General features: G+C 32.5%; 1 pseudogene; it reads right to left on the bottom strand.

Annotated features, from left to right (window-relative positions):
• Positions 1–4070: 4070 nt before the first annotated feature.
• Positions 4071–7223, bottom strand: LOC125595448 (annotated as a pseudogene).
• Between the last annotated feature and the right edge of the window lie 8946 nt (positions 7224–16169).

The following is a 16169-nucleotide window of genomic DNA, read 5'->3' as shown; positions in this document are numbered from 1 at the left end:
TGAGGCTCGGAATGTCTAGAAATATCAGAGATATTATCCCACATCGGAAATTCCAGGGACTTAAGTAATTTATAAAGGGTCAGGGTCAATCCACTAATCACCAATTGGTTTTAAGTTGAAAACCCATAATTAAACTCGAATCTAACATGGTATCAGAGCCTAAATCCTAAATACCCTAAACTCCTATTAAAATTAAAATTAACCCTTCTGACCGGGTATAAAGGTCGTGATTAACCCTTCCAACCGGGTTAAAAGGTTGTGTTAAAGTCGTTCAACTGAGTATAAATGTCATAAAGTTCCGAGATTTCTGGCCGATAAGAGCCATTATCTCGAGGAGGGGTATTAGAGATATATATCCCACATCGGAAATTCTAAGGGACATTAAGTAATATATAAAGGGTTAGGGTCAATCCACTAATCACCAATTAGTTTTAAGTTGGAAGCCTATAATTAACTCGAATCTAACAAGAAATGTGGCAAACTGATGAGTGTTGGTATGCTTTTCATTGATGAGATTACTCCGGCGAGCTCGATCTCCCTTTCTAAGGACAGACTATTTCAAGCCATCGCTCTCTCCACGTATTTGCTTTATTTTCTTATATTGCTTTCAAATACATGTGATTCAAAGTTTTGCTAGGACATGTTAGTGTTATTGTACTTCTGATTTGAATCAGAAACTGATTTTATTTAATGGTACTTTTGTATTATGAAGATTTGAGAGCTTTAGTTTTGTAATTTGTGTTGTCTAAACTCATCAGAGACAGAGAAAATGGTCCTAATCTAACTGAGTAGTTGGGTGTTCGTAAAGATTATAACTTTTTTTTATAAGGAATCTTTCTCATAAACAGTGACACAATTAGGCCGTTGGAGCTTTTCTTCTCCAAGAGATCTACCTACCACCAGCCTGAAGTATCAAAAGGTGATGATTTGTATAGAGAGATCGAGAAAGAGATGTTGTAGAGGAAAGGAGATATTTGAGTAGCTTGGATTATGTGAAAGCTGGATTGAGTTTTAAAGATTTGAGAAGGTCGTAAGAGATGTGATTTCAATTAATGCTAAAGGGATTGACCAAAGATCAATGGGATGCTTTGGTGGATGAGACTGTACTAAAGCCATGGCATTACGTATCATGGACACGCCTTTATTGATAATTCTGTCCCATTGTTCGTTGATCTTTCTGTGCAATTCCCCTGATTTTGATACATATATTGTAAATCAGGTTGGTGGCAAATGCAATAAGTGGAAGTTTTGCCACTTCCAAGTATGACAATGAAAGTCAATGCAGTAATAATATATCTCCCAATTATATAAGCGATTATATTGTTGCCCCCATCGTAGACAGCTTTGCAGCTAAATAAATTTTAACAAGGGTGAAAATCTTTAAGGCAAAAGGCATTTTCATTCAGATTTGTGATGCAGTGCCAATTCACATTTCTATGCTTTATATTTTCAGCATAGCATACAAGGTTTAAAATGATTCATTTGATATGTTTTTATGATTATATCATCTATATATTTTTATATATCATATAAAATAAATAAAAATGATTGTTTTGATTTATTTACCAATAAAAATTATTATAAATAAACAAGAATTACTGTTTTGATTTATTAGCTTACTCCAACTTAGTTATATACATAATACTACTTGATTCTCAATATTCAATATATTTATTATTTTATAACATTTAAATGAACACAAAATAAATAATATATGTAAAAATGATTTATATACATAATGTTTATTCCACGCAAGATTCGGGTCTTAACCTAGTATTGTCATTAATTATAAGATTATACCGGACCAACTTTTATACTTAATATTCTATGAATTATTGAATTTCATATTTTGCAACAAGGAACTATTAAAATACACTATTATGAACCTGCCTGAAATGATTAAAATACTAAGTAAGTATCAATGAGAGACAATGTTACCAAACACGTGCTTTATTATCATTAATATTAAATTATTTTCAAATGTGAATCAAGTTATATTTATCTATATAAAACCTTTTTCAACTTTTTGATTCATATATATTGTAATATTTTAGGCTTGAACCTACTAAAACCAAACCCTTCTTCGGTGGCTTCCAGTTGAAGCCGCTGCTCAATGATTGTTCTGAGTTGGAACTGTCTGGGTGCAGGAATTACTGAGACAGTTCAGAGGTTACCGGGAAATGCGCATAATGTTTTTTTCAGATTTCATTTTTTGATGGAGACGAAGCAAAAGAAAAAACAAGTTTGTGAGTGATTTACAACGTGAACTGGGTTACGACAGTTTGATTACTGTAGAGCCAATTAGTCTGAGCGGTGGCTTAGCAGTGATGAGGACACAATTTTACAAAGTGAAAGTGTTACAATAAGATAAGAGAGTCATAGATCTTCAGGTCAGTATGGGTTCCATAGAATTTTTCTTGACGTGTGTCTAAGGCGACCAAGTTAAGGAAAGAAGGCATGCTGTGTGGGAAAGGTTGGTGGTGGATATAGTAATGAGAAGATATGAGCCAGAAGACCATCTAATAGCTTTCCAATTTTTTCTTAAGAAATCGTATAACAATTAGTTAAAGCTTCTTTCAAGAAAAAGAATCCATGTTTTATCGTTCATAATCTGTCACTTAGTTGCTTCAAGCTTGATATGTGGAGTAATCAAATTAAGGATTAGCTGAAGCGTTACACATTATAGTTTCATAATGTATACATTCACGAAAGGTGTATTGGGAGGTGTGTGTGTTTTATGCTATTTTAACAAATTCCCCATATATAATTTTACTCATAGTTTAAAAATAAGAATACATAGTTGTTTCAGTAAATAACAATAATGAAAATAAATACACATTGGAACTGCCTGTTTTTTTTTTTTTAATTATAACCGGATATAATCTTAAAATCCTTTTATAGTTTACCTGGTTAGCATAATCCTTAGAAAGCACTACTTATTGCATTTTCAAAGCACTAGTTATCACCTAACCATCACCGCAACAATCACTTACATACTAAGTGAGAAGCATTACAATGTTTGGGTAGGCACGTCTAATCACTATGATGATTTTAAAATTCATCTAAATATATATTATATTTTTTATTAAACTAACTATCAGATTAATTAGTAGTGTACAAAATAATATTATATATTATTTCCTTAAATAAAAGCTATAAAATTACCTAATATAATTAACATATATATGATAATTAATTAATATGAATAATAAAGATTTGATAAGATTTTTGTATCCTTTCTCTTTTTTGTTTAATTTTATATTATTAAAATAAATTAAACAATCACATTAGTCATATAATAAAAAATTATATTTTTCTTGTATGTTACATTTTAAATTGCTTAAAAAGACTATAAATTACTAAAAATATTAAAAGTTCTACGTTGAAAATTTTGTGATCAATGGTTCAACTTTTGTTTTTGTTATAACTAGATATAAATGATCATAAAATTGTATGAATATGAAATCTCATTTAATATTTATTCATATTAAATATATATATATATATATATGTACACATATATATCATAATATCGTTTAAATTAAACTATTTACAATACAAAAAACTAAATATGTTATTTCAAAATTTGCATTGAAAAAATGATTGTTTTGATTTATTTACCAGAAAATTATTGTATTCAAATAAGAAGTATTTTTTAATTTATATACTTACTCTAATTTAATTACATATATGTAAATTAATACAAAATAAATAATAATGTGTAAAAATTATTTGTATATGCAATGTTCATTTCGTGCGAGGCGGATCTTAGCCTAATTATCATTATTTCGGAATATAATGCTAAGTCGCCACGATACCAAACCAATCAAGACGATGATGAATGCTACGATGCTCCGGACGATAATTCTTCTGGTTTCTGAACTCATTTCGGTCTTAATTAACAACGTACCACAACAAGTTTTGTCTTTTTTTTAGGATTTGTTTTTCTTTTCTCCTGCAATTACATTTCTGGATAATTACAAAAAAGTAATTATAGTATGAGATACCGCATGCAAATATTAAATCATAAGAGTTCAGAAAACTCTTGCATGCCTCTTTGCAGTTAAGAAGACGATAAAAAATGCGATTCCTTTTACTTAAAAAATAGTTCCAAGAGTAGAGGATCTCCACTATCTGATCCACATCCGGCCGCTCTAGCTCAGAAGATGTTATGGACAGTAACAATAGATGTTTCTGCACAAGTTCATTCACAAGTTTACAGTTTGAAGAAATGTGTGACAAGAAGCTGAGTAATCAATAACACAGTTTACAAAACAAATTTTATATATACAACGCATAAAACCTATGATTCCAAATACATTGTCATTCACTTGAATTCCCCAAGCTGACACAAATGCAGATACTGTGGCATTCGTGCATTGATGGGTGAGAAGAATCTGTGTCTTATTCCTAGTTTTAACAACCATCTTGTCTGAAGTAGTATGCTGTTATTGCCTTCAGCTTCCCATTTAAGTAGTTCTTTTCTACCTGAAAACATTGGAGCTTCCCTGTTAGACATATGTTACTAAGAGCTGAAATATTCTGCCATATATATACCAAATAACATATATTCTTCTTCAATGTAACAAGAATCATGCTCAGAATCCAATCATGCTCAGAATCCATATTGGAATGCCTTTCTTAAAAAAAAAAAAAAAAAATGCTGAAAAAGCTAAAAGAACAAAAGACTTGCCTCAAGTGACCATGGAGGAGATGTTGATAAGGCTAGCTCTGCCAATTGGTTAATATCAACATTTCTAGGAAGAAACATTATAACAGTCGATGCGATGTTCACGGCCGCAGTAAATAGAGCGTCTCTGCATCATTGAAGGTACAGTGAGGAAATATGACTTATCATGGAAAGAGATTAAGATCTCAAAAACAACATAGTATATAACCAAGAGATATACCCATCACGAGGTCTCAACATTGTCTTCATGTCATACGTACTCGCTTTAAGATAATCAGGGCCTCCCCATGGAGGCGATAGGAACACAGTGCCTGCCTGCACAATGTAACAAGTTATAAGCCAAGTCAAAGAAAAACCTTTTAAAACCAAAAGAAAAATGAGACGAGTTGAAGGAAAAAAACCTTCAAGTTATGAGCCAAGTCAAAGAAGTCTCCCTTCACAAAGTCGATTTTATCAGCAACGCCATATACGGCAGCATTATGCTTCGCTAAATCAAGTTTCTTTGGATCCAAATCAATTGCAATCACATAATGACTCCTAAAATGGCACAAAACATCAGAGAGAAATCTTTGTGAAAAAACAAAAAAAAAGTGTATATCAAGTTACCTCGAAGCGAACTGAATAGCATTTCCACCAACTCCTGTAAAACAGTCAATGACTACACCTCCGCTACCCCGAGAGGCATGATGCTTAGCTATAGCTTCAGGAGTGACAGAAAACCATCCTTCCTCGTCCATTTTGATGCTTCATCAAACCTGGAGAAGAGGAGATATCGTTGGCACCAGTACTTGCCAAGGACATCAGAATATTCATCAGGAACACCTGCTCATAGAAGAATCTAAGATTTTCACAACAGACCAGATGCAGCTATAAGACTTCAGAGCTGTATGCATACAAACCTGTATTCGAACAAGAGAATATCTTCTTCGCTCGACTTCTTCTTGTCTTCTTTTTAGCCTTCTTAATTGTTTTTACAACAGATGTACCGTTTCCCTCTTCTTCCAGAGTAGTAACATCCAGAAGTTGATTCCCAATGGAAGTTTCTTGGTATGTATCAATCAAACTGGAAACAAGTCAAATGTCAGAAGGATGCTGTTAAAGAGACACAACAACACTCTCTTAAACTAAAGTTGTACCAGACAACTCTTCTTGTAGTCATGCTTCTGTAAGAGTGAGACATACCAATTGGTGATCAATGTCTAAGACTAAAAAGACCACATTACCTGCTAACTTCCTCTAGGGTTTTTGTTTCATGTTGACTTTGACAAACCCCACCAAGATCATCAGATTGTTCAGGAGGAACATCATCCGCAGGTAAATTTCTGAGCAAGTCATCAGGCTGCTTCTCTGTTGCCTTATATCGAAAAAAAAAACGGTAAATAAAGAAAATCCCCTGAAATTTCACAAGGAGGATAAAAAAAGGCAGGCCTCCATCTCATTCACCTCTGTAGGAAATTCATTCAAGTTATGGGTTTCATGGCTATAAGCTAGATGCTCCATCCCAAGCGGTGGCTGCCATGTAGACTCTTGTGTCATAACGTTGTAAAAATAATTGCGTCCATAGAAAGAATCCCAGTAAACTTTCCATTCACTAGAGCCATGCTCATCGCCGAGTTCGTAGCTCCGAGAATCTGTTGCCTCTGATGTCAACAAAGAATCTCTATCTCCATCTCCCAAGCAAGCAACTTCATCATTTTGTTCTACTGCACTTATTTGAACACAATCGTTTTCCACAGAGGATCCATCAACCTCCTCATCACCACCAATAGCATGATGTGGAGAGCAATCAGATACCAACAAACTCTGAGGGGATGCAACGTCAACATTAACCTGGTCTGATCGATCCTTGATTCTTTTCTTTTGGGGGATAGACTTGGTTCTGTTCTTCCACTGAATGACATTGTTGAAATCTTCAGCATCTAAAGCGAACTTTTAAAAAGCAAGAACTTTTGATAAATAGAGACAAAAGCTACCTCCTTATTGGTCTGAAAAGCAACAGGGAGACCCAGAGCCTTCATCTCTTGTATCAATCCCATATCTTCAAACCTGTCTTCTTTACCCAAAAAGAAAAAAAAAAAACATCAATCACCAATCATTGCAGTAGACTAAAAGTGAGGACTTACTGTGTTCGTGGAAGAGAGGAACCAAACAAGTATCTGTCGACCCATCTTCCCTGGGTATTCAAACAGACGAGAGAGCGAGAGTCAGAAGATAGAGAAAAAGATCGAACTTCTCTAATAACAGTGATTATTAAGTGTGAAGAGATATATACCATAGATGGATTTGGGTAAGCTTGAAGAGAGAGCCCAGAGCTTTGATTGAAGCACCTTCTTCTTCTACTTCGCTTCCGACCATGCCCATTCTTTCAGGAACCCCAACTCTATTAAGTTTCAAACCCTCTTGTCCGAGAGGTCGAAGGGAGAGAATTATATGCAATCAAACCGCCTCTTTAGCTAGTTTAAGAGCCGCCTCCACTGAGGGAATTGCTTCTACCCAAGCGCCACCGTTTAGAATTGTGTTTTTCATTAAATTATTTACATCCTTTTATTATTTTCCCAACTGAATATATATATATAATATATATATATACTAGGGTCGGTCCGCCATACGGACGGGAAGTTGAAAAAAAAACTATTTTATATGAATTCACATTAATTTTATGAAGCATTTTAAAAAAAAATTGTAGATTGAAACGATATTATAAACAAAATAAATAAATAGAATTCGGAGATTATGTTGCTATTTTTAATAAATATTTTTGGACTGAATTAAAATTACAGTAATTATCGTTATTCTACGAAGAACAATCTAATATAATAAGATTAATGATGTCCGCATATAATTATGCAATGATCATGCCAGAGAAATATGTTAAGGAAAAACTTATATTATCTAAGCCAAAACAGTCTTTTGTTAGTGTGACTAGTTTGGTTTGTGTATGTTTTAATTAAAATGTGATAGTTTTCTTCTAATGAAAGTTATACTTCTAACTTCTCTGCCACTCTTTAAATTGAATATGGTCTATCGTTATTAAATAAGTTTAGAATTTATTAGATAGATTTTACTATTAATTTAGAATTTATTAATACTGTGGAAACTTGTGTTATGAATTAACAGTATATTTAATTTAACGATAATATTGCTTGGACGTTTTTCATAGCATCCATGCTCGTATGTAATAAAGAGTTTATTCTGCAGATGCGTGCAAAATATATTTTTGCATTGGTGTATTAATACTTTGAAATAAAACCGTTACAATACAAAGGGAATCGTTCAAAATTTTCAAATATCAGAGTGTTCGTTTATTCAAATAGTTAAGTAGGAGTAATATATAATAATATTTTTGCGTTGTTGTATGAAAAAAAAAAAGTTAGAAGCACTATGTATCGTGAAATCATGGAGCTTAAAAAATAAATTGATGTAAATGGGTAAAACAAATAATTATAAGAGCACTATTTATCGTGAAATCATAGACTTTAAAAAATAAATTGATGTAAATGGGTAAAGAAAATAATTATTCCTATATTTTTTTTTTTGCTAAAACATTATTCATATGTTAAATGCTCAGTCTATATATATAAAATTAGTAAATTCAATTTTGCATTCATTATATAATATTATACATTTTATATGTAAGTTCACTAATATACTATAAACCTATTGGTTCATTTAGTTTTTTGGTTTTTACGGGCTATTTTACACATTAAAATAAAGAAAAACATTTTATTGTATTTTGGCACATGTAAATCTAATTAAAATCATCGGACTCGGTTCTCTTGATTTACATTAATTTTTCATACCGGTATGATCGGATTGAATATCAACAATATTATAAGAGCTGTTTTATGACGTATTCATAAGACGAAGAACACAATATTATTTGCTTACTAAAATATAAAAGTATACTGTTAAAAATATTGTTTTTAATTTGATCTAAAGCTCACACGACAATATTCCGCATGTTTATGAGTTACACCAAAAGCCCACACGATCTCTAATTCCAAGTTAATGAAACGCCGTATTTTGGATGCGGACACGTGTCGGGTTCTCAAGATTCGAATTATTGACGTGTCCGCCTACTTGGACAGCCTAAGAGGGAAGCAAACCCAACTTTATATACCCAACTTTATATATAAAGAAGATATACTAGTATTATTAAGGACAATTCTCTTAAATAGACCAATTTTTAAGTTTTAGTCACAAAAATAGACCATAAGGAGGAAAATGACCAAACAATTTCATTTAATAGGTAAAAGGACTCTAATGCGCTAGATATATAAAAAATAAAAAAAATAAAAAAATTTTAGTTTTAGATTATATTTTTTGAATTTTTTTTTTTTGAATTTTGTATTTTAGAAATTTTTTTTTTTGTTTCAAAATTTTTTTTTGTAATTCAAAAATACTTTTTGAAACTATTATTAAAATTTTTATTTTCAAATTTTTAATATTTATTTTTTATTTTATAAAATTTTAAACTTTAATCCCAAATCTCCACCCCTTAACTCTAAACCCTAGGGTTTTGATTAGTTAACCATAGGGATATAAATGTATATTTACCTCTTTAATGAAATATTTTGATCATTTTGATTCTTATAGTCTATATTTGTGACAAAAACTTTTTAGTGCTATCCTAGGGTATTTCTCTTTTATTAATATTAAACATCTTTTTGCACGGATTGTATACAATAATTATCTTCACCTTTTTAATTTATCTTACATTTAAAATAGTTTTAGAATGTAAATTTATTCCAACCCAAAAATAGTTTTACATAATATTTGATCAAATATAGGATATCAACACACAATAAAGTAGCTTAGGGTACTTTTGTGATTTATTTAACATGGGAAGCTTCACTTTGTTCTCATGTGTTTCATATTACATTTACATTAGTATAGTTTTGCATATTTTTCTCCCGAAACTTCTTCTAATAAAGTCAGTTGAGCTCTTAAAGTAAAATCATGTTTTTTGGTAGGCCTAGACAAATGATCCAAACCGAAAACGACCTGATAAAACAAGCAGGTCAGGTTCGGATCCTTTAGAAAACCCCAAACCTTTCCTAAAGCTTTAATCTCCTTTAATATTCTCACCGAATTGGTTTTCTTACTCCAAAATTTCGTCTACCCTCACATATTCTCGCATCTCACCGAAACTCTTCTTTGATTTGAAACCGAAATTCTAGTCTCCTATAAATTTATCTTTGACCTAGTCTCCTCTATAACAGAGCTCAAGTAATCAAATACTCATACTTATTCTGAGCCATGATGCTTGTCTTTTCATTTTTTTACTTTTGGGTTTAAACTTTTGAGTAGTCTCGATGCTTGTCTATTTTAAGTAGTTTGATGCTTGTCTATTCTGAGTAGTCTTGATGCATGCCTCTTCATTTTAGTGTCTGATGATTGTATTGTATAGATAGGATATTTATCTTGTGTAGATGTATCATGTTTGAGGCTTTATGCATTAGATAGGATGCTTGTATTGTGTAGATTGTATCTTATTTGATGTTGCTTTATGCGTGAATTTTAGCAAACCGTATTACAATCTTATATTGTCTTCATGCGTGTTTGATGATTTATGTATTAAGCCAACTTTGTTTGATGTTTCATGCGTGTAAGGTATATGAGATTCATGGTATGACTGAATTGTAAGACATTGTTTTTCTTTATGTGTGTAGATTCAAGGTCTGACTGAGTTGTAGGACATTGTTTTTCTTTATGTGTGTAGATTCAAGGTCTGACTTTGTTTGGATGATTGATTGTGATTTGAGGTTAGTAATTGTTAAGTTTTTCTTCTTATCTAGTAGATGGCTTCCTCGTCATCGAAAATCTGACAGGCTGATGAAGACACAGTTGATGTTGAAATAACTTACAAAGAACAAGAGTACCAAAGTACTCAAAAGCGAAGGAAGACCAATGATGCAAATGCAACATTTGGAGTATCTTCTCAGTCGAAGAAGGTAAAGAAACTTGTTGTGCCAAGGTCTAGTGCGTGGAAGCATTACACCAGAACCAAAGACAATCATGAAAAGTGAATTTGTCACTATTGTCAGAAGATCTTCTCATGTGCTAGCAAATCAAGAACATCAAACCTCCAGAAGCATCTGACCATCTGCAAAGAGTACCAATCATAGTTAACTAGTCAATGGAAGAATCAAACTCATATTAATGCTAAAGGCAATATGATGTCATCAAAGGTCCCATAGGCGGTTTCAGAGAAGCCTGTAATGAGCTGATTGTGTTAGCAGAATTGCCTCTTTAATTTATTGAAAGCATGGCTTAGAAAAACTTATTCAGAAAAGTAATATTGTGTAACCTTTTATCCTTTTAAGCTTCTTCAATGTAATTTTAATTTTTCCTCTTTTCATTTGCAAGGTTAACCTTTACAAGCGTCACTCGAGAAGGACTGCCACTCAAGACATTGGTAAGATGTTCTCGAACAAGAAGGCAGCTTTGAAAAACTCGCTTCGCACAACCAAACAAACAATATTACTTACAACTAATATTTAGATTTCTCAAGTTACAGGTAATGTGGTCTATTTATTTACTTGTTAGTAGAGTTCAAACACTTACACTAACATGTTTTCTTGTTTTCATGGTTAATATGTGCTAGTTATATGGTAATAACTGCCCATTTCATTGATGCTTTCATGGCAACTGAAGATGCTAATCACTGGCTTCAAGTACGAGATGGACCATAAAGGTTAGGCCATATTAACTGTCCTCTTAGAGTGTTTAGCTGGATGGGGAATTGAGAAAATATTTTGCATTATAGTGGATAATGATACTTACAATACTTCTACCATTAGGAGCTTCCATAGGAAATTTAGTGAGGTTGCCCCTAATGCTTTAGTTTTAGATGGTAACTTCTTGCACATGAGGTTATGTCCTTATATTATCAAATTTCTTGCTAAGAAGGGTTTGACTGAAGTGAGGGATAATGTGTTAGTGATTAGGAATGTTGTTCAGTATGTGCCTTCTTCTACAAGTAGGCTGGATGCATTTGATCTTAGAGTCACTACTGGGAGAATGAGCCGCGGTAGGCGGTAGCTTGCCTATGGATATAAAGACTAAGTGGATTCAACCTTCCTTATGTTGTCTAGAGTCCTTCAGTTCGGAGTGACATTTTAATAAGATGGAAGAAGAATATAGGTTGAATAATGACTAGTTTATGGAAATGGATAATGGAGTTAAGAGGTGTGGACACCTACTTCTAGAGACTGGAGTGTCGTAAGGAAGGTGAAGAGATTTCTGATAATCTTTTACAACTGCATATTGGTTGTATATGCCTCAACAAAGGTCAACTCGTACAAATGATGTAGTGAGATAATGAGAATAGAGAGAAATCTCACTACATTAGCTAATAGTTTTGATCCTAAGTTGAAGGTGTCAAATATGCTGCAGAAGTTTATGAAGTACTGGGATGGCATTAATAGTATCAACATGATGTTGATATTGTCGGCTATTTTTGATCCTAGGAAGAAGATGCATTTTTCAAAGTTGTGCTTTGAGAAACTCTATGAAAATATAGCTTAAAGTCGAAAGAAATACTAGAATATGTGGGTGATCTTCTCAAGTGCATGTTGAGGGAGTACAACAATCATTTCAGAGGGCTGCTGGACAATTATCTCAGTCGAATCAAGCATCATCTCTGCCTACTTAAGAGTCTCATGAACAAGGCGTGAATAGAATGGAGCTAGTCAGTGAAGATTTTGGTTATGAGAAGATGGATTGTGTGTACAAGGAACTGGTTGATGAGAAGGGAGAAGATATAAGAGATGAATTAGAAATTTTCTTGAAAGAGCCAGTTGAAAATCCATAGATCATGCTTGGTATTGAGTTCGATATTATTTCTTGGTGGAAGGTTCACAAGATGAAGTACCATGTTCTTGCAGAAATGGCTATAGATCTCCTCGGCATAAAAGTTTCATCAATGGCATCTGAAAGTGTTTTAGCATAAATGGTATGATCTTGGAACCATCTCAGAATTGTTTAACTCATTACATAATAGAAGTGCTTAAATGTACTATGTAGTGGATACATGCTGACATCAAGCTAAGTAAACAAGTCACAACAAATGAACAAATGCTTGCTGATGTTGAATTGTTAGGTCAGCTCAAAAAAGGTTTGCACGCCTCAAAATATACATAAAATTCTTATAAACTTAAAAAATATATCGACATGAGTCCAGCTTTAACTTACTTTTATTGCAAGAAAAGTTCTTTAACTCTAATATGTTGTACTTTTACTATCTATATATCTATTACTATAAAGAATATGGTTTATTGTAATTAAACCCCTCAACTAAAGATTAATCGTAAAAAAAACCCTCAACTAAAAATCTTGTGAAATAAACCTTCAACTTTAATTACGTTAACATATGTTACCCTCCGTCTAAAAAACCGTGACGGAGGGTGACATACGTTAACGGTTTATAAGTTGAGGGTTTATAATGTTGAAAACTTAGTTGAGGGGTTTTTTTACGATTCAAAAATAGTTGAGGGATTTTATCACTAAAAGTCATTAAATGGTTTAAAAACTTTATTATCATTTATACATTGTTTTATATTTATTATAAAGTTAATTTATACATCCTAAATTAATAATTTTTAGTAATACTTACAACTTAATATAACTTCAAAATATTAAATTATTTGATATTTGGCAATAGTGATATAAGAAAATTTGTGTGTTTATATCGTCATTTTCAAATATCAAATAATTTAAAGTTTCTAATTTATATTAAGTTTTAAGTAGAGTCGAGGATAATTCATCCATGAAGTCAATCTTTCTATTTAGAGTAAGACGCATTTTTTTCTATTTTCATGATTTCCGTCCTCCGGCTCATACTTTTCCCATATCCCCCCCCCCAAAAAAAAAATAACGCATGATTATTTTTATTCTCATTGATTTCTGAACAAATACATTATATTTTTTTTCTTGATCAATAAAATAATATATTTGATATATTATTCTTGATTTATTGTATTACTTTATATTTCAATAGTATCACAAAGAAGGGTAATGTTAAATTATTTTATCCTAACAAGTAGCAGAAATTGTAAAAACTTATACAATCATTGTGAAACCGTATTAATCATATGTAAAAGTATTAAAATATTTATAAAGCTTTATAAATCGGTTATAAAGTAATGTATTAAAATTTATAAATTAGTTTTAAAAGCTTATATCAATATAAAACAATGTATAAATGATAATGAAAATTTAAACCATTTAATGTTTTTAGTGATAAAATCCCTCAACTATTTTTGAATCGTAAAAAAACCCTTCAACTAAGTTTTCAACATTATAAACCCTCAACTTATAAACCGTTAACATATGTCACCCTCCATCACGGTTTTTTAGACGGAGGGTAACGTATGTTAACGGAATTAAAGTCGAGGGTTTATTTCACAAGATTTTTAGTTGAGGGGTTTTTTTACGATTCATCAGGGATTTAATTACTAAAAACCCTAAAGAAGAACTTAACTCTGTTCTCCTCTTGCGAGCTAAGAAAATACTGTAAGGAAGTGTTGACACGTGTCAGAGAAGGATGAAACTCAGCGTTTCATTTATTCAGAGGAAGTAATGGGCTCTTTAGTCGTTAAGGTGGGATGTGTCCGAACAAACATGGTGCCTGGCGTCTCTAACCCTAATTTGAATTACTCGAAGAAGCTGCTTCGTCTCTCCTCTTTGTTCTACGGCTCAAGGAGACGCCTGAGCTTTTTCTTGATCAGAGTAGACAATGATTCAAGGTTCTGATCTGATCCGATCCGTTGCAAACTAATTGCTTTCTCCAGTAAACTAATCTTATCTGTTGTCAGTTGAATCGAATCGTTTTTTCTTCTCATGATTCTTATTTTTTTTTTAATAACCTAGCAGTCGCTTCTTCTCTCCTCTTCTCATATTCGCCATGGGTAAAAAATCCGCCACCAAAGTAGGCTTCTTCTCATTCTGGGTTTTCTAATTGGCTCTTCTTCGTACTGTTTAATGAAACTCTGGTTGTGTTTCGTGTCTTCAGGTCGAAGCAGCACCTCCTGCGATCAAGGCGACCAAACCCTTGAAGAAAGGTAAGAACTTTATGTTTCTTATGTGCCAAAGTTTGTGTTTTTCTAATTGAGTCCTTATTTTTGTTGGTATCTGTCGTTTTAGTTTGAATTTAACTTTTGTATTCTATTATACTTTCAGGTAAGAGAGAGGCCGAGGATGACGTGGATACTATATAAATTATATAGTATTATAAATCTTAAATTTACTTTTGGGAACGGATGAAGTATAATATATAAATTATATAGTATTATAAACATCCAAAAAATCTTAAATCTACACGTTTGGACACCACGTATAGGGGACGAGCAATTTGGGGAGTATATGAAGGAAGTGGTAAGAAAGCATGGAATTAAGTATGAGAGGTTTGTTTACAACAATGATATCGTTCCTGGAGTCCCCTTCGATGACAAGATTTTATTCTCATACAAGCATATGGATCTTGCAATTACTTCAACAGTCTCTACAAAGGAAAGGTAGAGCAGTCTTTATCCATTTTTTTTTGTTTTGTCTTGATTAATAATTTAATAAGCCCAAATAGAAAAGATACGAGGTCAATAAGAGTATAAGGTGATGTCAACTGGAGAATTTCATTGGAGTGGAAGAGTATCGGGTGGGAGAACGTGTTTTAGGCCGTGATCTTTTTCTTTATTTAATTTGGGTTGGTTGCTTGATCGATTTGTTTTAGAGAAGTGGTTGTATTCTTTCTTTCTCAGATATGTTTTTTCGGAGTTAAAAAAAAGGTCTATCTATATTCTATACACACATGCATGAAACTCAAAGTAGATTTAGGACTTAAAAGTCCTGACTTTCTAAAAAAGTCAAACACGTGAATTTTGTAATACAAAACACTTCAATTTTAATATCTAATATGAAATCAGATCGTTATCAAATCCATTGAATTATTATTCAATAAATAATAACAGCTTTCAATAAGTACTAAAAGTTATCAAACAAATAATTAACAAAAAATATAATAGCTGGACTTTTGTATTTATTTTCACATACTTGTGGATTTTAAGGTAAGGGAAGATGCACCGAATGCGAACTACATCTTGTTGTGGTTAATACCGATGATTTTAACTGGTGCGTGGGAGTTTATAAGGACAACATTATCGGGCACAAAATTTGATCCTTAAGAGGAGGGGACCCACAAAAACACCAAAATCGAGGAGGAGAAGTGGTTAAATAGGAGGCGTTTTGGCTTGGTCCTTGTACTGTTCGCGGACCCCATTGACACGTGGCGGTCCGCGATTGGTTCGTTTCTAATTTTTTTTTTTAATCGGAAAAAAAAAATTAAGAACTTTACCGATAATGTTGCCCCGAGGAGTTTCATAATAAAGTTCTGGAAAGGCAAAGAGTACAAAGAGAATTGGATGATGAGATCGCTTCGGAATGTGGGAATAGTACTCCCTGGTATGTCTACTCATTTCCCATT

The sequence above is a fragment of the Brassica napus genome, unplaced genomic scaffold (genome assembly GCF_020379485.1).
Source record: "Brassica napus cultivar Da-Ae unplaced genomic scaffold, Da-Ae ScsIHWf_1065;HRSCAF=1509, whole genome shotgun sequence".
NCBI lineage: Eukaryota > Viridiplantae > Streptophyta > Magnoliopsida > Brassicales > Brassicaceae > Brassica > Brassica napus.
Note: the sequence above shows the minus strand (reverse complement) of the source record. Positions and strands in the feature narration are given on the sequence as shown.